This window comes from Mauremys reevesii, linkage group 4 (assembly GCF_016161935.1).
Source record: "Mauremys reevesii isolate NIE-2019 linkage group 4, ASM1616193v1, whole genome shotgun sequence".
In the NCBI taxonomy this organism is placed as follows: Eukaryota; Metazoa; Chordata; order Testudines; family Geoemydidae; genus Mauremys; species Mauremys reevesii.
In genome coordinates, this window is record NC_052626.1 from 3,957,463 (window position 1) to 3,983,250 (window position 25,788).

The 25,788-nt window shown below is 44.3% G+C and overlaps 1 long non-coding RNA gene across 1 annotated transcript in view; it reads left to right on the plus strand.

Annotated features, from left to right (window-relative positions):
• The first annotated feature begins 3,402 nt into the window (after window positions 1-3,402).
• LOC120402957 overlaps window positions 3,403-25,788 on the plus strand; it is a 29,639-nt gene continuing 7,253 nt past the window's right edge. Inside the window, exons 1-3 of the long non-coding RNA XR_005597383.1 lie at window positions 3,403-3,562; window positions 3,667-3,788; window positions 22,871-23,005. This is a non-coding gene — a long non-coding RNA (uncharacterized LOC120402957). The remainder of the gene's footprint in view (window positions 3,563-3,666; window positions 3,789-22,870; window positions 23,006-25,788) is intronic.

Here is a 25,788-nt window from a genome sequence, read left to right on the forward strand (position 1 = left end):
GGAATCTTTTTTGTATTGTCTTTCCAAATGTACATCATGGCAATGAATGACTTTTGCTCACTTAGAAATGGAAACACTTTTATTTACAATTCCTATCCAGAAAAGTCATACTGCTGTTGATTTAATGCCATAGTAAAACAGCACAGTATGTCAAATCAGTACGGGGAGGCTGAAAATGGTCTTATGGTGAAAAATATATCCAATTGCATGGCGTAGCAGAGTAAACACGACTAATACTGAATCCCGATCCAGTGGTTGTCTCCTTGAGATTCTCTGCTGGTTAGATAATCAGGATCAACAGGTAGTGATCAACAGCTCAGTGTCTAGTTGGCAGCCGGTATCAAGCGGAGTGCTCCAGAGGTCGGTCCTGGGGCCGGTTTTGTTCAACATTTTCATTAATGATTTGGATCATGGGATGGATTGCACCCCCAGCAAATTCACAGATGACACTAAGTTGGGTGGAGACATAGATATACTGGAGGGTAGGGATAGGGTCCAGAGTGACCTAGACAAAACGGAGGATTGGGCCAAAAGAAATCTGATGAAGTTCAACAAGGTCAAGTGCAGAGTCCTGCACTTAGGATGGAAGAATCCCGTGCACTGCTACAGGCTGGGGACCGACTGGCTAAGCAGCAGATCTGCAGAAAAGGACCTGGGGATTACAATGGATGAGAACTGGATATGAGCCAGCCCTGTGCCCTTGTTGCCAAGAAGGCTAACGGCATATCGGGCTGCATTAGTAGGAGCATTGCCAGCAGATCGAGGGAAGTGATTATTCCCCTCTATTTGGCTCTGGTGAGGCCACATCTGGAGTATGGTGTCCTGTTTTGCCCCCCCACACACTCTAGAGAAAGGATGTGGACAAATTGGAGAGAGTCCAGCAGAGGGCAAGGAAAATAATTAGGGGCCTGGGGCACATGACGTATGAGGAGAAGCTGAGGGAACTGGACTTATTTAGTCTGCAGAAGAGAAGCGTGAGGAAGGATTTGACAGCAGTCTTTAACTACACCATCTCCAACTGTGGGGAGGACCCCAAAGTGAGTCACCACTCCATTTTCATGGGGTTGCCAAAGCTGGTGTTGGCCCTGGGCCCCAGCAAGTCTGAAGCCCACGCCCAATCCCCCCTGCCCAGGGCTAAGGTCACATGCCCCCCACCCATGGCAGAAGCCCTGGGGCTTCAGCTTTGGCCCCGCTGCCCATGGCGGCAGGGCTCAGGTGGGCTCCCTCTTCGGTTCCCCCTTCTGGGGTCGTATAGTAATTCTTCTTGTCAGAAGGAGGTCACGGTGCAATGACGTTTGAGAACCGCTATTCTAGACTGAAGCAGGCAGGAGACTGAGAGGTGTGTATTAAGGACATTAAAAAAATAAATCTAAACTAGTTATCTTTTCTGTCCCACATTGAGCTCTCTTGCCCCCGATCCCATTTACTCACCACTGCAGTCGTATCTTTTTCTCCTTTAAATTCTGTTTTGCAAAATGTCTTCTTTCCTATAACCAATCCTTTGTATGATGGAATAAGCTACTTGTGTTTGATGTGTCCTCATTAAGTACAGGGATGAAAGTAGGTTTATCTTTCAGTGATCCAGCCAGACTATTTCCCTTTCTGGCCCAGGAATAATAAACCTTAGGTATGTTAATATAGTGGAGCTAGATGTCAATGAAAACCATTATTCACGTCATGCTATTGGTAGGTCTGCTTTAAAAGAGAGTCAGTTCATTATTCAAAGCCACATTTTAACCAAGTGGGTTTCAGTGAAGTTAAACTAGTCTGTCACAGAGAAATCTGGAAATGAAAATCGCTGGCTGCATATGCACCAGGTACAACTGCCTTATCTACTGAAGCATTCAATGTCTATGCTGTAATTATAGTGAATCAAATACGGGCAGCTTTGCAAGATATGGGCCAAAAATTGCATTTAGTTTTATTCAAGAGTGGTTTACAGCATAAATTATTACTAGCAAGGACTGTGGCTTCCTATGAAAAGAGACTCCAGCAGTCTTGTAAAACAGCTTCAATTCTTATTCTAGTTCTCAACTCAGTGTAAGCTACTGCAGTTGCATCTTATGTTAATTTTCTCCAAAACTGGACTGCCATCAAATAAATGATGCAGATTTTGGAATAATTTGTTCAGCTACTGTGACTTTTAGGTTTCCAGTTATGTTCACTGAACAAATTCTTAATTATCTCAGGGCAATTGAAATGCTCTACAAATCTTTATGCCGTCAAAGTTATTTCTGTGAATAATGTACAAAGTAATCTCCTGAGAGGCTATCTATATCTGAAAGGTTTACTAATGGGTTGTCTTTTTCCCTTGCATATATGCTGATTTATAATTTACGGCAGTCTTTCAGTAGCGGTGCATAATCCCTGAGCGTCACAGCAAACAACATCACTCTGTGGAATGCAAGGCCCGGGCCCAGCAAATGTCTAGCTATGAAACTTCTGCTCCTTCATCTCCCTGTCCCCTTTCTCTCATTTTCCTCTCTATTGCTGTTATCTATGGATCTGTTAGTTGAGTATAAACCAGGTTTGCTCTGCACATTAATATAACACTGTTCCCAAAATTAAACATGTAAACATTCTATAATATTTTCACTCCTGAATGGAGCCTCCAGAGAGGATAGAAGATGATTTGTTAAGGGACCAAACAATGGTGTATTCCTGGGAGAACCTCGATATTTTTCCATGTTCTATTTTTTCATTTGCCGGCAGCTGTCAAAATATTTTCATAAATATATTTCAACAAACCTAAGAGTGGAAAACAATCTAATTTCCCCTAATTAATGTAGCTCAGAATGGCTATTATCCACTTAAATTCTTCCGACTAAGCCGTAAATGCTGCTGGAAGATAAATATTCTTATGAATATTTTTATTCTATGCCAGTGACTTTCAGCATTTTGAAAGGAGACGGAAAAAGTGGCTGCCATTTCAAACACTTGCCAGGCAGTGCCACACTGTGGTGTCTGAGATGGGACAGTAATTGAATGTAACAATAAACATAATCTGCACTAAATTATGAATCCTGCAATCCATCTCAGCCCAGGTAACAAAAAATAGCCTACCAAAGAAAGGAACAGAAATACCATGTCACCTACTACACACCTACCCCGGATGATGATCTTCTCCAAAGGCTTGGGCAAACACATGGGCTGTGTCGCAAGACACCAAAGTAAACAGATTCAGGGTAATTTGGACCAAAGGTTTTAGAGGGAATTCCCTCTCCCTTTCAAACTAAGAGCCGTAGCTGGTTGCCACTACGACACTATGCCATAGACAGTGAAGTGGTCTCTTAGATAGGCAGATACTAGGTCATAATTGTCCCCTTTGTTTCCTTGTCTGTCACATTTATCCAGCTATGTCTCTTGTCTTGTACTTTGCTCATAAGCTCTGTGTGGGGCAGGGAACATCTTTGCTATGTTTGTACAATGCGTAGCACAATGGAAATAATAATGTTAGAATTGTATTGGTCTTAGCCAACCCCTTTAGACTTTACTCTGCCAGCCAGGGCTGATCCCAGAGCACCAGGGGGGCTTGCTCTTTGAAGGCTATGCTACTTCGAAGGTACGCTGCTGTGTTGAGTTATCCAAGTGGACTGCAGGGGTAGCAGATCCCATTGCACTAATTGAATCTGGAAGTGATACAGGACTCTTTGTTGCTTTTTACAGATCGAGACTAACACGGCTACCCCTCTGATACTTGACAGCATGGATGGTGTAGGAAGAGCTACATCAGGGAAGAACAGTCACAGCATGCTGGGCCATGAGTGACACGGACATCTCCACGTGTGGTAAGGTTGTGCAGTCTCCATGAGTAGCATTGAGGCTAAAGGAAATTGTTGTTTGCAGTGAAATTGTTGTCCGCAATGAATTATCTTTGAAAATTCATGGTGATCAGGGGAGGACCCGGATGACTGGAAAAAGGCTAATGTAGTGCCCATATTTAAAAAAGGGAAGAAGGAGGATCCAGCAAACTACAGGCCAGTCAGCCTCACCTCAGTCCCTGGAAAAATCATGGAGCAGGTCCTCAAGGAATCCATTTTGAAGCACTTAGAGGAGAGGAAAGTGATCAGGAACAGTCAGCATGGATTCACCAAGGGCAAGTCATGCCTGACTAACGTAATTGCCAGATGAGATAACTGGGTCTGTGGATGAGGGGAAAGCAGTGGATGTGTTATTCCTTGACTTTAGCAAAGCTTTTGATACAGTCTCCAACAGTATTCTTGCCGGCAAGTTAAAGAAGTATGGATTGGATGAATGGACTATAAGGTGGATAGAAAGCTGGGTAGATCTTTGGGCTCAATGGGTAGTGATCAATGGCTCCATGTCTAGTTGGCAGCCGGTTTCAACTGGAGTGCCCCAACGGTCGGTCCTGGGGCTGGTTTTGATCAATATCTTCATTAATTATCTGGAGGATGGCGTGGACTGCACCCTCAGCAAGTTTGCAGATGACATGAAACTGGAAGGGGTGGTAGATACACTGGAGGGTTGGGATAGGATACAGAGGGACAAAGAGAAATTAGAGGATTGGGCCGAAAGAAATCTTATGAGGTTCAACAAGGACAAATGCAGAGTCCTGCACTTAGGATGGAAGAATCCCATGCACTGCTACAGACTAGGGACTGAGTGGCTAGGCAACAGTTCTGCAGAAAAGGATCTAGGGGTTACAGTGGATGAGAAGCTGGATATGAGTCAACAGTGTGCCCTTGTTGCCAAGAAGGCTAACGGCATTTTGGGCTGTATAAGTGGGAGCATTGCCAGCAGATCGAGGGACATGATCATTCCCCTCTATTTGGCATTGTTGAGGCCTCATCTGGAGTACTGTGTCCAGTTTTGGGCCCCACACTACAAGAAGGATGTGGAAAAATTGGAAAGAGTCCAGCGGAGGGCAACAAAAATGATTAGGGGGCTGGAGCACATGACTTATGAGAAGAGGCTGGGGAACTGAGATTGTTTAGTCTGCAGAAGAGAAGAATGAGGAGGGATTTGATAGCTGCTTTCAACTACCTGAAAGAGGGTTCCAAAGAGGATGGATCTAGACTGTTCTCTGTAGTACCAGAAGGCAGAACAACGAATAATGATCTCAAGTTGCAGTGGGGGAGGTTTAGGTTGGATATTAGATTTCACTCAGAGGGTGGTGAAGCACTGGAATGGGTTACCTAGGGATGTGGTGGAATCTCCATCCTTAGAGGTTTTTAAGGTCAGGCTTGACAAAGCCCTGGCTGGGATGATTTAGTTGGGAATTGATCTTGCTTTGAGCAGGGGGTTGGACTAGATACCTCCCGAGGTCCCTTCCAACCCTGATATTCTATGATTCTAAGGACTGCCGGATCAGGTCCTTTGTAACATCTGGAAATGTGGATCCCCTGCTTCCTCCACTCCATCCAGTACTTAATTAATTTTATAGAGCAAATACAATGGAAAGGGTCGGTAATGACAAGAAAACAGTCAACCAGCCGCAAAATAAGTCCACCTATAAAAACCACCGAAGATACAAGAACTAGGAAGCGCGTTTCTGAGAAATCGCCAGTTTCTTTCTAAGGGTAGGGCTGCACTGCATTCAGTGGGTATACCTGCAGCTCAAGTAGACATACCCAGTGTAGCTTCAATCTCTCTAGCTTGAGTCCCGGAGCAGTGGAGCCATGGATCGTACAAGCTGCTCTGAAGCAGGAGCTGCCACCGATTTCCTGCTCTGGGACCTGAGCTAGTGAAATGAAAACTAGTCCAGGGCTGTTCATGTGAGCAGCAATCCCAGACCGGGATTGCTATAGAGACATATCCCCTTAGTCTCATGGCGACTTGAGAGCCTGTGCCTCTTCAAGTGGCAGAACGGGTTAGCTCTGCCTTGAAGTCGGTGTACTCGAATATAAACAGCAGTGCTATTTAGCAGGGCAGCGAAGAGCTCTGGCAGCCCAGCCACTGATACAGCAAAGAAAGCCCAGCAGGAATGCCATTTAATGAAGCCTGCCAGATTACAGTGCTAAGCAGGTAATGAGTGTGATTTAAAGATGTAATATTCCCCCCTTTCCTATCACACTTTTTGTCAGGAGAAATGATTAATTTTGTGGCATTTTCTTTTCCATTACAGGCTCTGATGAGAATGGGAGCATGTGATCTGCCTATTACACTTGGTGAAAGGTGGCGGTTTGTAGTAATATTTTCTCCCCCCTCCACTACTTGACAGTGTTGTTGTTTGGCAGACACACGCTAGCCTCTCCTTTTAGACTCTCTAGCTTGTATTTGGACTCTAATCTAATCTATACTGGATTCAGCACAAGAGTATCCAAGTACCAAATGGCAGAGAGTAAAAACATGGGATACCGAGAGCAAAAATAAATGCAGCAAGTTAACATAAATCATAATATCCATTGGTTGGCCTTTTAAAAAAAAGAGCGTAGCAAGACACTCCAATTCCATAGTCTAGATCTGTTCTAAAGGCTGGGTTTCAAATGGGAGATAGTCCTGATGTAGATTCATCCATTGTGTTTTTGCACTTAGAATCGTAGAATATCAGGGTTTGAAGGGACCTCAGGAGGTCATCTAGTCCACCCCCCTGCTCAAAGCAGGACCAATCACCAACTAAATCATCCCAGCCAGGGCTTTGTCAAGCCTGACCTTAAAAACCTCTAAGGAAGGAGATTCCACCACCTGCCTAGGTAACCCATTCCAGTGCTTCACCACCCTCCTGGTGAAAAAGTTTTTCTTAATATCCAACCTAGACCTCCCCCTCTGCAACTTGAGACCATTACTCCTTGTTCTGTCATCTTCTACCACTGAGAACAGTCTAGATCCATCCTCTTTGGAACTCCCTTTCAGGTAGTTGAAAGCAGGTATCAAATCCCTCCTCTCATTCTTTTCTTCTGCAGACTAAATAATCCTAGTTCCCTCAGCCTCTCTTCTTGGAATTGGATGATCCAATTGGATGAATTCCAAGACCAATTCTTGGATGTGGATGATGGTTGGTTTTTAATATGGATGCAAATGTACCAATATCTGCCGAGAAGGCTCTTTCAGCGATGCCTCCAGCTTTCACTGAACACCAATAACATCAGGGCAAGCTGTTGTTTGAAAACAGTGTGTGAGACAATGCCCTAAATCCTAGCATGCATTTAGAGAGAACTTGTGTTCTCAGTAGATCCGAGGATTATTACAAATAAATGGTGGGTTGTACAGTAGTGGCATCCATATAAATATGTAGGTGTATTAAGAGGCAGCATCACTTGTTTTTCAGAAGGAACTTGCAGTATTTAAATACAGTTTGACTTTTTTGCAGAACTTTTTGAAATTTCTTGTGGCAACCTATTGTTCTTTTCCTGACCAGTTTATACAATCTTCTGAAAAAAATTAACCAATCATACTTTTGATTACATTAGATGGAAATGCTAGAGAGTTTACCTGTAATCTAACTCTCACCCCTATAATTTTGCCTTAGGGGAAAAAGAGACCACAAAGCAATAGTTTGAGTTGCAATGGGAACTCTACTAAAGCGTGTTGATAGCTGATTGTCTGTGGATCAGAAACGTGCAGAGAAATTGGTCCGTCACACTGAAGATTTGGTGTCTTCTTGTGATTGCTGTGTGCTTTCTCCCCTTTCTTAGTGCATTTTGTCATTTACATGTCTTACTTTATTGTTTTCGCTTCCATCATTATCAAGAAAGATGGGCATTAAATGCATTTATTAAGACGCGATTTCACAAGTGTGCTCATCTGCCATTAAAGGCAAACATTTGTTTGCTCTGGATTCTGCATCTAGCTTCTTGGGAATTCCAGGATCTAGCAAACTAGGCTTTATCCTTTCTGCTCTGTGCCTCATTTGCTTGTGTTGTAGGGAGTTGAGCATCCAAAGCAGATCAAATGGGGTTAATAGGAATTATCTGTGTTGTCAGTAGCTACCGGTGTGGTGCTCTGCTCTTGTTCAGTGATTATAACAGTCAGTTGTGTGCGTGTTCCCTCTGTGTGCTGCCCCAGCTCTGCGCAGATAGCTGACACGGCAAACCCCGAGAGAACCCACAGTGACCACAGACCCTAGTAAGGTACGAAGGAACCCGAGCCAGGTTTATTGTCAAACGAAGCACAGTAATAGTTTCCCGTAGACTCTACAAGATGTACTATGAATTTGTGCCCCCTGGCAATGGACCGGCTCAGTCAGTGGTGGGACTTTCCATTGCCCCCTAGGCCAGACAAAGATGTGCACTCCGGGACCTACTTTTATACAGTTACAGGACAGATCACTCATCCCTACTGACGTATTGAGGTACAGCCCCTTGGCTCATTAGGGTGCTGTCTCCCCTTGATCATGTTGTCTCAAACAAACAGATCTATCCATCATGCTGTCCTTTTGACCCTGTCTTTAAGATGCACCTGCCTGTTCCTGGTTATCTCTGTGGAGTGTCCTCGTATCGGGCTGTCCAGGTGCCATCTCGGCACAAGTTCCTCTTATTAGCACTTATATGTGGATGCACCTGCTTCTAGCAGCCCTCTTTTAGCCAACTTCTGTGAGTGGGACCTGCTTCTGGCTCACAGCCCAGCTTTTGCTTAGCAGTGCCTGGAAGTACTTTGGTTCAGGCTTCAGGCCTCAGACTGGGCCCTTGATACAAGAGTTTATGTTTCAGGGCCTCATCTTACTACAATCTGCATGCGTCAAACTGCACTACCACATACCCCAAGCAGGGGTAAATGTCTGTTAGCTCAGTGGGGGCATACCCTTGTCTGCGCTTTGGAGTCAGCACTGGAGCAGCTACACTAATTGCCGAGCACTGACTGCTGAGCTGGAGTTGTTCCAGGCCTGTGTTTAGAAGAATCGTCAAAATCTTCAGATTCCGGAACCTTGCCTTCCAGTTCAGGAAGCTTATAGTGCTTGATGGTTCCAGACCTGGATACTTTATACTCTACATATGCAAATGAATGGATGCTCAGCTGGTGAATGCGATTGGCTGCCGAACAACTCTCTTTCAGCTCCTCTCTCGGGTCATGCTTTTACTTTTACCCTCAAGTTGTACAGAAAATTCTTGTTATGTAGCTAATTATCAGAAAAATCTGAAACCGTAATAATTGTAAACTGGCTGCATTGTGACTTCAATAACATTGCACAATGTTACGTACCAGGGAGGCCGGGGGGCCCTCCCAAGGTGCTCTGTAAGAACGAGGCCGACACACACTGTGTGAGTTGGCTTTTTAACTTAAGGTAAAGTGACACATCTGCAGGGGGGACCCTGCGTTGCTGTCACTTGACGGGGACCCAGCGCCTGTAGCTCGGCCTGGGGTGAAGTCGAATACAAACACAAAGCATGCTCATTTTATACAAACAGCAGCAAACCAGCTCATAACATAATGCAATACTCTCCTCCACCTCTCCTGCCCTGCTGGGCCACAGCAGGGGCTTGCCACGCAGCAATTCCAGCCGGTTACGGCAGGTTAAAACTAGCATGCCGTGTCCTACAATAACCGGAGGCTGAGAAAGCGGAACTGCCTAAGCTAAGCCGTAACAGAATCTTCCGTGGTTCCCTAGCCTCCTACACACAGCCTATATGTTCACTACATCAAAGCAATCGAGTCCCGCAGCTCCATAAAAAGATAGGGTGGAAAATGCATCTTTTACCAGGTTCCTCGGCTTTGATGGTAACTCAGTTGCAAAACCATTGCTTCTGATTCTGAGCCACTGACTTACTTAGTTCACTTGTCTTCATTGTCTCGTTATTTAGCACTGGCCTTTAGTAAAGTAATGATTTATTACTGCTGTGTCGTCTCTTCCCCAACCCTTGTACCAAACTAGTTCAGAAAACAGTGATGGCAATAATTTTTAATGGCTTCCTTTGTTTACTTCTGAAATGGGACCTTTTAATTTTAACATTTTATCAGGGGGAGAGGAGGGAGAACAAAACCTCATTGTGTGGTTGAAATGTTCTGGCCCTTTAGCACTTCATGTGGCTCTGGGATCGAGAACTAAAGTTCATCAGCAAACAATGGAGCACGCTGACACCCTTTTCCCCCCATGACACCATGAAGCCAGGCCAGCATATTTTCCACGCAGCAAATAGCACTACATGCAACATAGACATTTTGGGATGGATAGGGAAGACATACACTTCCCTCCACCCCTTCCCACAGGTTTATGGAGCTTTGTTTTAAAAAATCTCTGTGTCGAAAGGGTAACGCTCATGCTGGGCCATGCCTTTCCTTAACACGATTTTCTTTGCACCCACGCTCAGTAAAGCGGGTGCTGTTATGTTCGATATGTGCCACATGTCTGCAGACCCAAAAGAGGCTAGGCAAAATTCTTTCTCCTGCTTGGCCTCTTAGCTCTAAAGAAAGTTTGTTTGAGCATGTGCAGATCTGGATTCTTTCCGAAGGCTGTCATTCTGGCAGGGTAGTGAGATCGCACTCATTCTGCACAGGTGCACGTAACACACAGCCTGCAATCTGGAGAATCAAAAGTCCTCAGTGAGGAAAGTGTCGTTATTTAAAGAAGAAGCAAAGCATCTTCATTAGAGCCCCATTCTGAAGAACTCACAACTACATAGCTCGCATGTCAATGACCATGTTGTAGAAATCGGAGCACCTACGAGCATCGGGTAAATAAACGGTAGAGCTCTTATGTTTCCTAATGAAAGCAATTGGTGAAATGTAAGTAGAGAGGAGGGTTAGCCTTTACTGAGAATTCTCTCATAGTGTTTAAGGCAGGTCAAGGGGGCTCAGCATCATGCTAGCTGAGGGCTATCCACTGAGGAAAAAGTTACTTTTATCCTACATTTACCTCACTTTGTTGCTGTGGATTTGGGAAGCTATTCACGAAGTGCACATGCAGAAAGGATTAGCAAATACACAGTGTCTATTACCTACCTGGTGGACTTGCCACTGAATCAATGAGCAAAGTTACTTGGGTCTTCATAACAAAACAAAAGCAAGACTAAACTCCCGCTGATCAATCAGTGCTTTTCTAAAACATCCCTTGCTATGGGATCACCATCACTTATGGCATACAAGGAGGAGTAAACAAGTGACTTCTAGCTTTGATATAGTGATGGGACTATTTCACAACTTAGTCCTTAGTTATAGTTACATTATTTTGATTTATGAATTCTTCAATAGGGCAGAGATGAGTGAAAATCAAACATAGTCATCTCACTGAATTATCTTATTCTTAAGCAATATTTTCAATTGCTGGAAAAGTGGCTTGTGCATATTGCTAGCAATATGCCAGCCTCAAAAAAATTGAGACAACACCCAAAAGGTCCAGGGGTGACATCCTGACTCCATTGACATGAGTGGGAGTTTTGCCATTGATTTGATGGAGCCAGGATTTCACCCAGGGTGTTTATCTGAACCTCATGACATGAGCCTGAAAAATCAAGCTGGAAATCATCAGGAACAGACTTTCTGGTAAAGTTGCTGGTGCTTCTAGTAAGACACGAAAGTCTGTGTGAAAGGGGAGGAAGAATAAGTGCAGAATAATGACTGTCACGCATACAACTGGAAATCAGTTTCCACACATAGGGTTCAGGAGACACGCCAGGGCAAATTGGTGTCTATGTTCCCTCCTCCTGTTGGCCAAGGTGGCACAACAATATTCTGATGCTCGTTCTGCTTTCATCGTAGCGGAGTGCCAAGCTTGCCTGTCATGGGCCATATCCTCCCAGGTCATTAAGTCCAGCCCGGCAGATTATATGTACCACTTGATGCAATCCTTGTAGCGGAGTTTGGGATGGCCAACATTCCTACTGCCTTTTCAAGTTCACTGTACAGAATTCTCTTAGGCAGTCAATTGTTACACATATGTATAATGTGGCAGACCTACGCCATTTGCCTCCGCGCTAGCATGGCTTCCAGCCATAGTAATTTATTGCCGGTGATTTTGTCAGACCGTTTGAGTCCCATTATGCTGCGTAGGTGGCATTGTTGCAGGCAGTTAAGTTTTTAAAGGGGCAGGTCTCTAACCAGTATAGGGAGCACAACGGCTCTGTAAACATGGCATTTTGTGGACACTTTGACCTCCCATCTTGTCCATAGTCTTTTTGTAGATGACTGAAAGCTGAAGCAGCCGACTTTAAGTGTGCTGAAAGTTCTTTGTCAATGCTGGCGTTGTCGGAAACTGTGCTACCAAGGTAGCAGAAAGACTTGATGTTGTTTAATTGGCAGCCATTCCATTTTATTTCTGGTGGTGATGAGTTTCTGCTCAACGGTTGGTACAGGATTTCTGTTTTCTTTACATTAATGCAGAGGCCAAAAAGGAATACAGCATGGGCAAAGGAATTCAGCAAATGTTGCAGCTCATTCTCTGAAAGGTTTGTCAGCATACAGTAGATCCTTTACTTCACTCTGCTGGGATTTGCTTTTGGCCTTGAATTGGTGGAGGTTTAGATGTCTGCCATTGAATTGCGTTACTAAGGTCGACAAAGGTAATGTATAGGGGCATTTGTTGTTCAGCAGCTTTCTCCTGTAACACACTTGGATTCAGAGAGTACATCATCTGTAATAACGTGAAGTCTTTTCAGCAACAGCTTACCCAGTGTCTTACCAGACAGGAGCAAAATGCCATGACAATTGCTGCAGTCGTGTCTGTCCCCTTTGCACTTGTAGATAGTTACAATTTTGACATTTTTGAAATCCTGGGGTAAGAACATAAGAACAGCCACACTGGGTCAGACCAAAGGTCCATCTAGCCAGTATCGTGTCTTCCGACAGTGGTCAATGCCAGATGCCCCAGAGAGAATGAACAGAACAGGAATCATCAAGTGATCCATCCCCTATCACCCATTCCCAGCTTCTGGCAAACAGAGGCTAGGGACACCATCCCTGCCCATCCTGGCTAATAGCCATTGATGGACCTATCCACCATGAACTTATCTAGTTCTTTTTTGAACCCTGTTATAGTCTTGGCCTTCACAACATCCTCTGGCAAGGAGTTCCACAGGTTCACTGTGCGTTGTGTGAAGAAATACTTCCTTTTTTTAATTTTAAACCTGCTACCTATTAATTTCATTTGGTGACCCCTAGTTCTTATGTTATGAGGAGTAAATAACACTTTCGTATTTACTTTCTCATTTTCCCAGCAGAAAGTACCGTAAATAGGTCTAACAAAGCTTTGTGAAGTGCAGGACCACCGTGTTTCAGCACTTTAGCTGGTGTGACAGGGTCAGGCCAGATGGCTACAGGAAAGTGATAGAAGGCAGATATATTAGCTCCAGGTTAAGTAGGTCCCCTTTCCCTGGGTAAGGTAACAGGGAAGGTTCCAGAACAATCAGGATCTTTCTGGAAACAATTAAGGCAGACAGGCGGATTAGAACACCTGCAGCCAATCAAGAAGCTGCTAGAATCAATTAAGGCAGGCTAATCAGTGTACCTGGGTTTAAAAAGGAGCTCACTTCAGTTTGTGGTGCGCGTGTGAGGAGCTGGGAGCAAGAGGTGCAAGGAGCTGAGAGTGAGAGGCTGCGCTGCTGGAGGACTGAGGAGTACAAGCGTTATCAGACACCAGGAGGAAGGTCCTGTGGTGAGGATACAGAAGGTGTTGGGAGGAGGCCATGGGGAAGTAGCCCAGGGAGGTGTAGGTGTCATGCAGCTGTTACAGGAGGCACTCTAGACAGCTGCGATCCACAGGGCCCTGGGCTGGAATCCAGAGTAGAGGGTGGGCCCAGGTTCTCCCCAAACCTCCCAACTCCTGATCAGACACAGGAGGAAGTGACTCAGACTGTGGGTTCCGCCAGAGGGGAAGATCACTGAGGTGAGCAAATCTGCCAATAAGTGCAGGACCCACCAAGATAGAGGAGGAACTTTGTCACACTGGGTTTTTGTCAGCTCCAGATGCCTTTCTGTTTGCCATTTCCATAAATGCATTTGTAGTCTCCTCCAAAGTTGGTGGATCTTCGAGTTCAAATTGATCTGGTCTTTGCTTGATTGAGTCTAGAATTTGATCATTTGTGCTCGACTCACAATTGAAGAGAGTTGCAAAATGTTCTTTCCATCTTTCTAGTATCATGCTGTGCTCAGTCAGGAGGGTGCTGCCTTCAGTGGATAGGATTGGACAGTTATTGGCTCTTTGTAGTCCATAAATGGACTTTAACTCCTGAAAAGAAAACCTCAAGTGTTATTAGTATCAGCAAGATCATGTTGTTCTGTTGCTTTATTTCTCCACCAAGTGTCCTCCATCTCCCGCAGCTTTTTCTGCACTTCAGGTTTTGATTTCCTGAAGACTTTTGCAGTCACGAGAGAGAAGTGGTGCAGATTATCCAGAACTATTTCTCAGTTGTAGAGGTTTGTTTTGAATAGAGATGGACTCAGGAGGCCAAATTAATATCCAGATTCTAAACATCCCCAAACTAGGAGATTTTGTATCTAGGCTTTGAGTTTGGTGCACTTGTGGCTTTGAATTGTTATGCTGAGGTTAGGAGGGGACAAAGGTTCTTATTTCATTCTACTGGGAAACAAGCCAAAACTATCCTAATGTTCATATTTCAGCTGTGTTGTTGCCAGCATCCCAATGGCCAGAAGGAAAGTCTGCAGCTACTTTGGGAGTTCCCATAATTCAGTAACAGAGCTGAAGAGGAAAACTCCTGTAAATGCAGTTGGAATAGTTGGTTAGTAACTGGTTTTTGCTGGCGACAGAAGGTCTTGTACCGAAAAGGAACAATCTGCATTTTTTCAAGTGACCATTAATCTATTTTTATTGTAAAAGTTTCTTGATGCTGTAGCTCTTTTCCTTTTTTTTAATGACTTGAGCAACTGGAAGAAAATGTAATTTCCTGCTTGAGTTCAAGCACTCTTGAATTCAGCCCCATCTCTTCCGACATTGTGTATGAAAGTCATTATTTTCTAGAAAGGGATTTCTGTTTGGTTAATCCAGTGTAATTAACATGGATCTAAGTGTAATTTAGATAATGTGGGACTGACACTCTTTATCAATGAAGTTCTTCGTCAGCGTACTGGCCTGTATTTCAGTGTAGATTCTATAAATAAATAAGGTGTACCTTCAAATGTCAATCAGCTCTTATGGATTTCTCCCTCCTTACTCCATTGATATCCTCAGCGCAGCAGCTTGTTTTCCAGTTGCCAACAGCCTGCTGCACAGTTTTAATTAACCAGTTACCCAGACCATATTTTTCATGAGTCCACTGGATTTTGAGTTGCTAAAGCTGACGTACAGAGGTGAGAATATGCAGACATTTATAAGTGGTTTTTTTTTAATCAGAATTAGAAATGAAAGTTATATTACATACAGAAAAAATGTTAAATGAACATTAAGGTTGCAAAGTCAAGCCCTCAAAAGTTAGGAAATGTCAGAGTTAAGGTTCCTTGTACAACCTTAATTTGCTCCCCCCCCAGGTCCTATACATTATGGGACAGCCTTTAATTATATGATGAAATATTGTCCGTCCCCCCCACGGGCCCCTGCATCATTCAGTGCACAGGATGGCTGGAACTCACTTAATGAGCAGCTATTCGATATTTAGTTTTCTCCTCAGTGTACAACCCTGGTCTGAAGACACAATAATTAATTTCTCCTGGGCTTTTCTATGGTGCTCACCTCTATAGTATCTATGTGCTTCACAAACATTAATTAACTTATCGGCATGGTGTGGTCACAGTCAGAGCTGTGAGTGGATGGAGCATGCTCAGTCACTGTGTGATTCTGGTCAGCACTAGGAGCATGCTCAGTGAAGCTGGAATCTTCTGGGAACTGAGCTAGTAAAATCTAAAAAGTCTCTACTGAGCATGTGCAAATTGCAGTTTTTCAAAGGCTTATAGCAGGGGTTGACAACCTTTGGCACTCGGCCCATCAGGGTAATCTGCTGGTAGGCTGTGAGACATTTTGTGGCTGTGGTTCGCCGTTCCCGGCCAATGGGAGCTGTGGGATGCGGCAGGCTGCAGGGATGTGCTGGCTGCCGCTTCCTGCAGCTCCCATTGGCTGGGAATGGTGAACTGCTGGCACTGGGAGCTTCGGGGGTGGTGGGGGGACATGCCTATGGATGGTAATTGCAAACAAAATGTCTCGTGGCCTGCCAGTGGATTACCCTGATGGGCCGCATGCTGAAGGTTGCCGAGTCCTGGTTTATAACTAGGCTAAATTTGAGCATTTCATGTGGATGGCAAAAGGCACTTCTCTGACACAAAGACCCACCCCTGCTAAATTTCAAGTCCATGCTCCAAAGCCCAGTGGCACCAGAGCTGTTCAAAATAAGTTGCCAGAATTTTTTAACATGTGAAAAATAATGGGATTTTCCCCTAGCTTCCTTCTCCTTAAGAGTTTAATTGTTTTGGCTAAAGTTTTCCCCCAAAAATTCAGTCTGAGGCAGACAACTAGCATGGAAAATTTCAGTCCAAATAACTAAAATTTGGCAATTAAAAGCAACTGAAAACAGGGGCTTATAATGGGAAGTGTTGGGCAACCTTAATCGTAGGCTGTGCTATCAGCCTTGCCAAGGGATAGCTCAGTGGTTTGAGCATTGGCCTGCTAAACCAAAGGTTGTGGGTGCAATCCTTGAGGGGGCCACATAGGGATCTGGGGCAAAAATCAGTACTTGGTCCTGCTAGTGAAGGCAGGAGGCTGGACTCCATGACCTTTCAAGGTCCCTTCTAGTTCTAGGAGATAGGTATATCTCCAGTTATTATTAAATGACAGCTGGTAAATCTGAGATGGGAATGTAACAGTGCTTGCAAAGTTTTTAATTGAATGACTTTAACATAGGATATTAAAATGTATCCAGAAGTCTTCTTCTGGCATATGGCTTTCAACAGAACAAACAATGAATTAGATGTTGGGTAAGTGGTGTAGCCACTCTATCATGGCAGCACCATCTGGAGTCATCAAGTGCGTCCATCCATCACCAAGATGATGAAGAGGGCAATCCATAACCAGATGGCACACTGCTTTTTCTTGTGCTCCACAGAGCAGGATGGGGAGTTAAAGAAGCCCCACTGGTAAAGATGTATGTTAAACCGCCTGTGACCACAATATATCTTGTAATGAAGGAGGACCTTTTGGTTCATTCTGAGGGGCATGTGAGATCTAATCTGGCAGGACAGCTCTGAGTTGTCTGCCAAGAAATGCACCATTGATCCAAAATATAGTCCTGCACCACCTGTTGCTGCTGTTCCTTAGAAAGGTTGTGATGGATTGTCTGAGACACACAACTATTTCAAAAAAGGCGTGTCTTGACTTTCACTGGCATTTTTGATGTGGCTTTGAGATGCAATTGTGAAGGAAGCTGTCTTGATAGTTGGCTGCATGCTGTAATGCGGCCAGTATGCCTAATTGCCAGAGGAGCAAGGCCAGCCAGGATTAGGAGGTTGGAGCTGTCCGAGTAGCACCAATGATGATATTGAAGGACAGAATTGTTTGTTGAGTCCAACTTGCCAGAGTGACAACTGGAGCCCCATGCTGCTGCAGTGTATTTGACAGGTGCAGTCATTAGGACATTGGTCGATGTCCATAAGGTAGAAACACTAGAGCCCCATGAATTTCCAGCAAACCTGCAGAGGAATGCTACTCTTGACTGGATTTTGGTGTGTGTCTTCATGATGTGTTGTCAAAAGGACAGAAAGGGGTCAAGTTTTATCTCCAAATAAATAGGGTACAGCTCAAAAATGACTGGCTGATTGTTCAGTAGGACCTGCAGCTGTCAATGAACTAACCAGTTGGTTAGGTGGAAACAAGATGACACTTTCTTTACTGTTAAGTTTAAGTAGCCATTGTGAAAAATACTTAGCCAAGGTATCAACTTTGAATGACAGGCCAAACTTCAGCTCCTCAAAGCTCTTTCTGGCAGAAGTCATCCAGCAGCAATAAATCACAAATCAACGTTTTATCATGAACTTATTCTAATTCTCTGCTTCTCTGAAGAAGACATTTTATAGACCCATGAACCTACAAAAACCCATGTACCCTTCTTACAGCTCCTAGTCAATGTGCTGCTTAAGAGTTAAGGGATGGTTCATCTAAAAGTAATTTTAAGAGTAGAAATTTAAACAGTTACTCTTGTACCTACATAAATATCAATTTATTACAAACAGGCCTTTCCAGGAAATGATGATCTATCAAGCCTCTCTCTCATACCCATCCACCCACACTAACCACAGGTATGCACTCAATGCTTCAAAATGACTCCTGTGTTTTTTCTTGAATCTCACTAGCAAAAGTAATCCTAATCTTGGTTTGCTATAAGATCTTGTGTTACTTTAACCAATACTGAAACACTGTCAAACTCTGTTATTTATAATTTATGCATTCATCAAGTTTTTTTTCCTTGACAGTTGGCTGTCATCACTAATCAGGTTTTATGTGAAATACCGGTAGGCTTTTGCTACTCTCTGCATGCATGCTTTTTCACAGCTCCTGGACATAGTTTCCTGCTAAGACTTCTATACTAAACTAGTGTAATGAATTTTCCAGTCTCTTGTAAAAACTTATGACCTTGTATCAGTCTGTGCTGGGCCATTTAAGAACTGATGTCCATGAGCCCAGGCATAACTGGAGCATTTGGGCCTTTAAGAGCGGAGAACCATGGGACATGTAGCTTCCAGGAGGGGCTGTTGAGGTCATATTGACTGAGGAATCATATGACTAGCAATTCTGGAGAAGGCACCTGCGGCTCAGTGAGAGAGGGAGGGCACTGAAGATATGAACTAGGGTGGGGCTTGTCCTGGTAGGAGGCGGGAGGACTGGTGGAAGAGAGCTGGGAGAAAGCAGGAACAGGATGGAGAAAGGAGAGGTACTTTGAGAAGCTTGGACAGGGTGGTGGAGAGGTGCTGAAGGGAGTAGGTACTTGTGCTCGCTTAGGGTCCAGGCTGAGACTTGTAGCAAGGATAGGAGAAAGTCCCTGTTCCTGTGTCAACAAGGCAAATGGACTGCTGAGCCCAGGAGGGAGTCAGATGAGGAATTATAGCCTAGGGCAGATGAAGAGACAGTGGGCACCTGTGAGGGCTCACCCTGAGTGAACAGAGGAAGAGCTATAGAGTCTGAGGAAGGCTGGAAGATTGTATTTGTTCTGGTAAGTGAGGAAGGGTTGGACTTTATGTGACGTAGTTGCGGGGAAAATCACATCAATGACCCAATCATGCTGAGAACCGAAGGACCACCAGTGGGAGGAGACAGTGTGTTGAGTAGTGTAGGGAAACTAAGGCAGATGCCTGACCAGAAGCCAGTAAAGGAAAGAGGATCTCCCCACAGGCCTATTAAGAGATACTAAGCACTCACCGCTCTTAGTGAAGTCAATGGGAATTGCAGCTACTCAACACCTGGGAAAATAGCCCAATATTAGCTGAAAACTATTCCTAGCCCAATTTGCTAATGAAACACAATTATATATTTATGCATTTAAGTTGCTTCCAGATTTTTAAATGTAGGTAAAATTTTTTCCTGAGAAATATTATCTCAGAAGAGCTAAAGCACCATTTGGATAAAAGGAAATACGTATCGGAAAGTCTTTGTGAAATAGACCTCTTACCCCAAGAGGGTCTGGCAAAGTCTGAATAAAGATCAGAGCAGTAATACGAAAATAAAGAAAAATGTTGTTGGGACATTCACTTTTATGGTGCCAAGGTATTCTGACTTAGACAGATAAATAAAAAGATGTAGATCTAAATCAATTAGGTTCTACATCAATACTTTAGAAGTGTCGTGCTTTTTAAAAAGAAGGTTGTAACTAAAGTATTCAGCAATCTATTTAAAACCCACATCAGGTGGACAGAGAAGTCTCAAAGGCTTGCTTCCTTTTCAGGTTGGTTGGGGTATAATCTAATCTTGATGACGTGCCGTGACTTGCACATACACAACACATCACATATTGATTTGGAGAACTTGCTCATTTGTTAGCTGACACTTTCCACCTAGACAGTCTTGTGAAATCCCAGATGGACTCTTATGCCAGCCTGAAATCGAGTGTCTGACTACATTCGGCTGCAGCAGTATCAAGTTTGTGATGGACAAGGGCCATTAGAAAGAGCCTGACATAGTCTTCCAAAGCCGTTTTTAGGCATTTCTTGAAAGTGATGGAAGGCTGCACTGATCATGTGAAATTCTCTGATGTAGCCTATTCACCATCCTGCTATTCAGGACAGTTGCTTCTTACACAGCAAATGAAATATTGCTAAACTGTACTATGTAATACATGATCCCAACACACTTTATATTTGAAATACCTCTGCTATTCTTCAATATTTCAACTGCTGAAGCAACAGATACACTGCTTGCAGCTAAAGGACAACCTTCTTTAAATTGTTATTTGGAGCACATTCCTGTATTGGCTGGAGTTTGGACTATCAATCTTTCAATAGACTACTGCAGGCAAAATATTTCTAATACACATTTTCTGAAAACTACAAACAAAATAAGCATCATTTGAGTCTGCAAGAATCAAGCTCAGTGTGTTTTAATCTGTCACACTAGTTTTACACAAGCAGCAAAGAGTCTTGTGGCACCTTATAGACTAACAGATGTTTGGGAGCATGAGCTTTCGTGGGTGAATACCCACTTCGTCGGATGCATGCACATCCGACGAAGTGGGTATTCACCCACAAAAGCTCATGCTCCCAAACGTCTGTTAGTCTATAAGGTGCCACAAGACTCTTTGCTGCTTTTACAGATCCAGACTAACAGGGCTACCCCTGATAGTTTTACACAGAATCATAGAAGCATGGGCTAGAAGGCACTGTAAGGGTCATCTAGTCTACAGGGGTAATTCCACTATATGTGTAGCCAGGTGTAATTACAGGTGTAATTCCAATGTGTCAACTGGCTTTACCCCAGTCTCAAGACTGAGATAAGAATCAATCCTGTCGTGTCTATATAATGCCTTTAATTGCTAGTCTACTAATTTTGAGAAATGGACAGATGCTGGATGGTAGTGTAAGTTGCTTCTGGGACCCAGGTTCAAATTCCAATCATAAGTCACAGTTACAAATGAACTATGGTTTTCTTCCTCATCTGTGCACATAATGAAGCTAGCAACTGAGGTTTCAAGACACCACTTGGAACGGGATAGCAAGGTTATTGGGAGGTAGGACGGAGACGCATGGAAACAGCTGTGTGTGTGTGTTGAGGGGGGAAATCCGACTCATGATATGCTTGTTCATCCCTTTAAAGGAAAATTTCTGTACATTTCACTGCTTCTTTAGATGGCTACAGAAATGCATCAAACAAGGAAAAAAGCAATATTTCAAAAGAACATTTTAAAAACAGCTGGGTTGATATGAATTTAAGTAGCTGAATAATAATCCCCCCTGAAACATCCGCTGTTGTATGTATTAATTCAGGTAGATCAAAGCCCCATTTTGGGAGAGAGACAATTGCAGGAGACTTTCACAGCTCTTGTTGGGCATGTGCTGGGTTTTTTCCCTGGGTTATTTTGCTTAGCGTGTTTACTGCACACATAGAACTTGTCTAAAGAGCCTGGTGCTAAAGCTTGTTTGCTTTTCGATAGCATTCATCACCACAATAGAGACCACTTCATAACCAGAGTGAGTGCCATTGTATTTGGGATACATTATTCTCCTCATTTTCCAGGTGGGGAAGTGAGGCTTAGAGATGAAGAGTGGGCTATGCAAAAATACTTTGGTTCTACTGGGCCACAGACTCATTCTCTCATACTCTTTCCAGCCCGATGACTGACTCTGTTGCCTAGTGGTCGGGGCACCCACCTCAGAGAGGCGAGACCAAGGGTCCAGTCCTTCTGCTCCAATGACCTTATTTAGCCACTGTGAAACAGCTTTGACAGGAAAAACTGATAGTACCTGGCATCAGACTATCCCATAGCTCTGTGGTGACAGCACCTCTCCTGACAAGTGTATGACCCCTGTTCAAATCCTTTCTCCCTTTCTGGGGAGGGAGGTGACTGAGCCTGGGTCTCCCACATCCCAAGCAAGTGCTCTAACCATTGGGATGAAAATTATAAGGCTTCAGAGGGAATGAACAGAACAGGCAGCCATCACGTGATCCATGCACTGTCATCCTGTCCCAGCTTCTGGCAAACAGAGGCTAGGGACACTCAGAGCATGGGGTTGAATCCTTATCCATCCTGGCTATTAGCCATTGACGGGCCTATCCCCCAGGAACTTATCTAATTCTTTTTTGAACTCTGTTATAATTTTGGCCTTCAAAACATCCTCTGGAAAAGAGTCCCACAGGTTGACTGTGCATTATGTGAAGTAGAACTTCCTTTTGTTTGTTTTAAACCTGCTGCTTATTAATTTCATTGGGTGACTGCTGGTTCTTGTGTTACGTGAAGGAGTAAGTAACGCTTCCTTATTCACTTTCTCCACACCAGTCCAGATTCTATAGACCTCTATCACAACCATCCCCCCATCCCCCCATCATCTCTCTTTTCTAAACTGACAAGTCCCAGTCTTATTAATCTCTCCTCATACAGAAGCCGTTCCATACCTCTAATAATTTTTGTTGCCCTTCTCTGACCCCTTTCCAATTCCAATATGTCTTTTTTGAGATGGGGTGACCAGATCTGCATGCCAGATGTGCCAGTTCTGCCCAAGCACACTAACAGGATCATCTGTGGGGCTTTCTACAGTCAAATGCCATCACTGGATTTAAAGTTTCAAAATTAACTTTACAATGACTATCCCCACCTCACATGAAGCTCTCCGTGTTTAATTTACCATAGGTTTACAATTCCAAATATTTAAATATTTATCTTGAGTGACACTTTGCTGCCTGTGGCGATAGAATTCCAGCAATAAATCAGTGAATTAAATATAAAACAAACAAAAGCCCTTCTTGAAAATCTGATCCGGGGAATGAGAAAGTTCATATGCAAAACTTCTCTGCTCTCCAGGCATTGGAGGCCTTCCTTCAAAGCAGAGGGCTATAAATATTCCCACTTCCTTTCTATATTTTAATCATTTTCCACTCCGCTTCTTGTTTATTTACCAGGTTCTTCTCTGAGGCGGTGTCCTTGCAGCTTTTCCAGGATTCGATCTGTTTAATTCACTGTACATCATGCTGGAGAGGTACAGGAGCTCAGCAGGAACACTTATCTAAAAACAGGTTGAAGGGGGTTCAGTAAAGGTAAATGCCAGACATGCTGTTGCTTAAAAAAATTCCCTTTTAAGATGCTCTCTCCACTGCTGTGCAAACTCGGCAGTTGGTGAACAAGGAGGTCCGGGCTTATTGTAACCTGTGCTGATAATAAGACTCTCTGTTTCAAGGCCATGAATTGTTTATAAGGTGGGCTCTTCTGGATTGCGTTTGATAAAACAACTGGAAAATTGATCCTGTCCCTACAACTTATGTTCCTGCTGGAAGAAAGGTTTCCAGCAAAGTGACTCCTTGCTTCAGTAGCGACTGTGCGCTGTTTTAGAACAAAGAAATGGCATGTTAACAGGTATGGGAACTACCTGGCTTTTAGCGCTAGATTGTCAGCTCTGATGGCAGTGGGGGTGGAGTTTTAAGATTGACAGTGGGTGGCACCCTCACCAGGGGTGCCAGAACAGGGGGCGTCATGGGGCCATGGACCCATCACTTTTTACTGTCCATAAAGGTGAACGATGGATGGGGAGGGGGCAGAGAGGAGCAAGCAGGGGGTAGGGATTCATGAGGAAGGGGCAGCATGCGGGGAGTAGGGCCATGGTTCGGGCGCCAGAGGCCTCCCCACTTTTAGGAAGCTTCTGTCACTCCTGATCCTCACCTCTCTCCAGACAAAGTGACCCTTGCCTAAAGTCAAAAGAGTCTCTCCTGTGGTCAAGCTGAATGAGAAAGAAGATCTTTGTAAGCCTAGGGGCAATGTTTTCAAAGGAATCTAAATGACTTCAGGGCCTAAGTGTTTGTCACCTTTGAAAATGGGACTTGGGCTCCTGAGTAATTTAGAAGGACTTGAAAAATTCACCCGCATTGGCTCTGGGTCGCCCCCATGGTTACTTTACTATTACTGTAAAGCAGGGTGTTGGCCTGATTTTATGAAGGATGGTGAAACCATGCGACAGGACTGAAAGTTGGCAGGGGAAATAAGATTGCGTGGGTGCCTTGCTGCAGCATACCGGATAAATTCAGATTGAATGGGAAGAAAATGTAAAGTTTAGCATTCTGTGAGTGTGCTCCACATCTGCCATGCTGACTACTTCATCCTCATATGAATGACACGGATACTCGAGTCTGTCTGTAGCACTGGGCTCAGGCCAGCGAAGAAAGTCTCAGGGAAGGGGATTGAAATGCTTTTACAAATAAACACAATCATATTTCAGCTCTCAGGCAGTGATGGGCTAGATGTGCAGATTGGAAAGGAAAACATCCAGCGGGGAATCCTGATCCCTCTTGCCCTGAGATAACTGGCTCCCCCAGAGCTGCACTGGGCCGACTTTCAGAAGCAATGCGCATCCCCGACTCCCACTGATCTCAGTGAGCACCTGCAGGATCCAGACCCCCTGAAACTCAGGCTGGAGAATGGTAGTCAGGGGAGCCTCTCTGTTGATTTGTGGAGCTTAGCTTCTGCCAACTCCGTTTAGAACCTCTACAGGAGGGAGCTCCCTAATGGCTCCAGCATATTCAGTCCATCCCTCCCCCTGTTTTACAAAAGATTTCAGGTGTTTCCTCAAGGACTGTTGTAAACGGGGATGATGATGATGATCATTACAGCAGTGCCTAGGAAGCCCTAGCTAGCAGCAGAACTCAGTGTTCCAGATGCTGTACAGAAAAGTAACAGAGTCCCTGCTCCAGAGACTTGCCAAGCGAGGTGGCAGACTGGCTGCATTAGGTGGATCACAGGCAAATTGCATGGAGGTGATCTGGCAGGACGAGGCTGCAATCAAATGAACAGAGTTTAATGGGAAAGCAGAAGTCTCAGCTCACTATGTGCCTGCTCAGGTCCAAATGGGAGGGATTTCTAGGCTCAATTGGTCTGTCATGATGGTGAGCTAGGCCTGCAGCACGGGTTTGCTGCAACTCCTGAACTTAGTGATGTTGTCATCTGCTGTAGAAGACGCATTGAAACCCTGCAGGGCTCATTCTATGTCCTTTCTGGCATAAGGCCCTTGGCCTGCAAGGTGTGTTTGTATCATAGAATATTAGGGTTGGAAGGGACCTCAGGAGGTCATCTAGTCCAACCCCCTGCTCAAAGCAGGACCAATCCCCTGACACATTTTTACCCCAGTTCCCTAAGTGGCCCTCTCAAGGATTGAACTCACAACTTGAGGTTTAGCAGGCCAGTGTGCAAACCACTCAGCTATCCCTGCCCTTGCAATGAGCTAATGAGGAACCATTGCCCACAGCTCTGTAACAAATTGATATTTGAATAAACCCCAGGTCACCTTGTTTAACCGTGTGTCCCGATTCTGTTCTGTGGCTCACACTGCATTTACACAGCAGTGAGAGGTTCTGTTCTCACTGTATTGCTATTGCCTTTTCACATGCGTCTTTCTCCCCCTGGACTATTTCCTCTCCCGCCTGCTAAGGTGTTCACAAGCTTCGGCCATGAGGATCAAACCTGTCATTTTGCAGTGTTTACCAAGGGTGCTTTCAGTGCTTTAGGCACTCGGGAGTTTCAGAGATGCTGCTGCCGCTGATTCAAGTGACCTGGATTATTTATGGCTCTGTTCTGTCCTCAGCCAACAGCTTCAACTAAAAGCTCCAATTGTCAGTGAAGGCAGATTGCAGCTGGAATGGAACGTTATTTCCTATGGATAAACTGGGTAAAGGATAAAAACTTTATTAAATACCCCCTCCTCCCCCAACCCACCAGTCCAACTCAATGTCTCCTCAACACATTCAGTTGCCACCTTGTTTCCTCTGTATCTTATTACATTGAAGGTCCCGTCTCAGGTGAGAAGATGCAGCAATATCCAAGTCCTCAGTGTTGA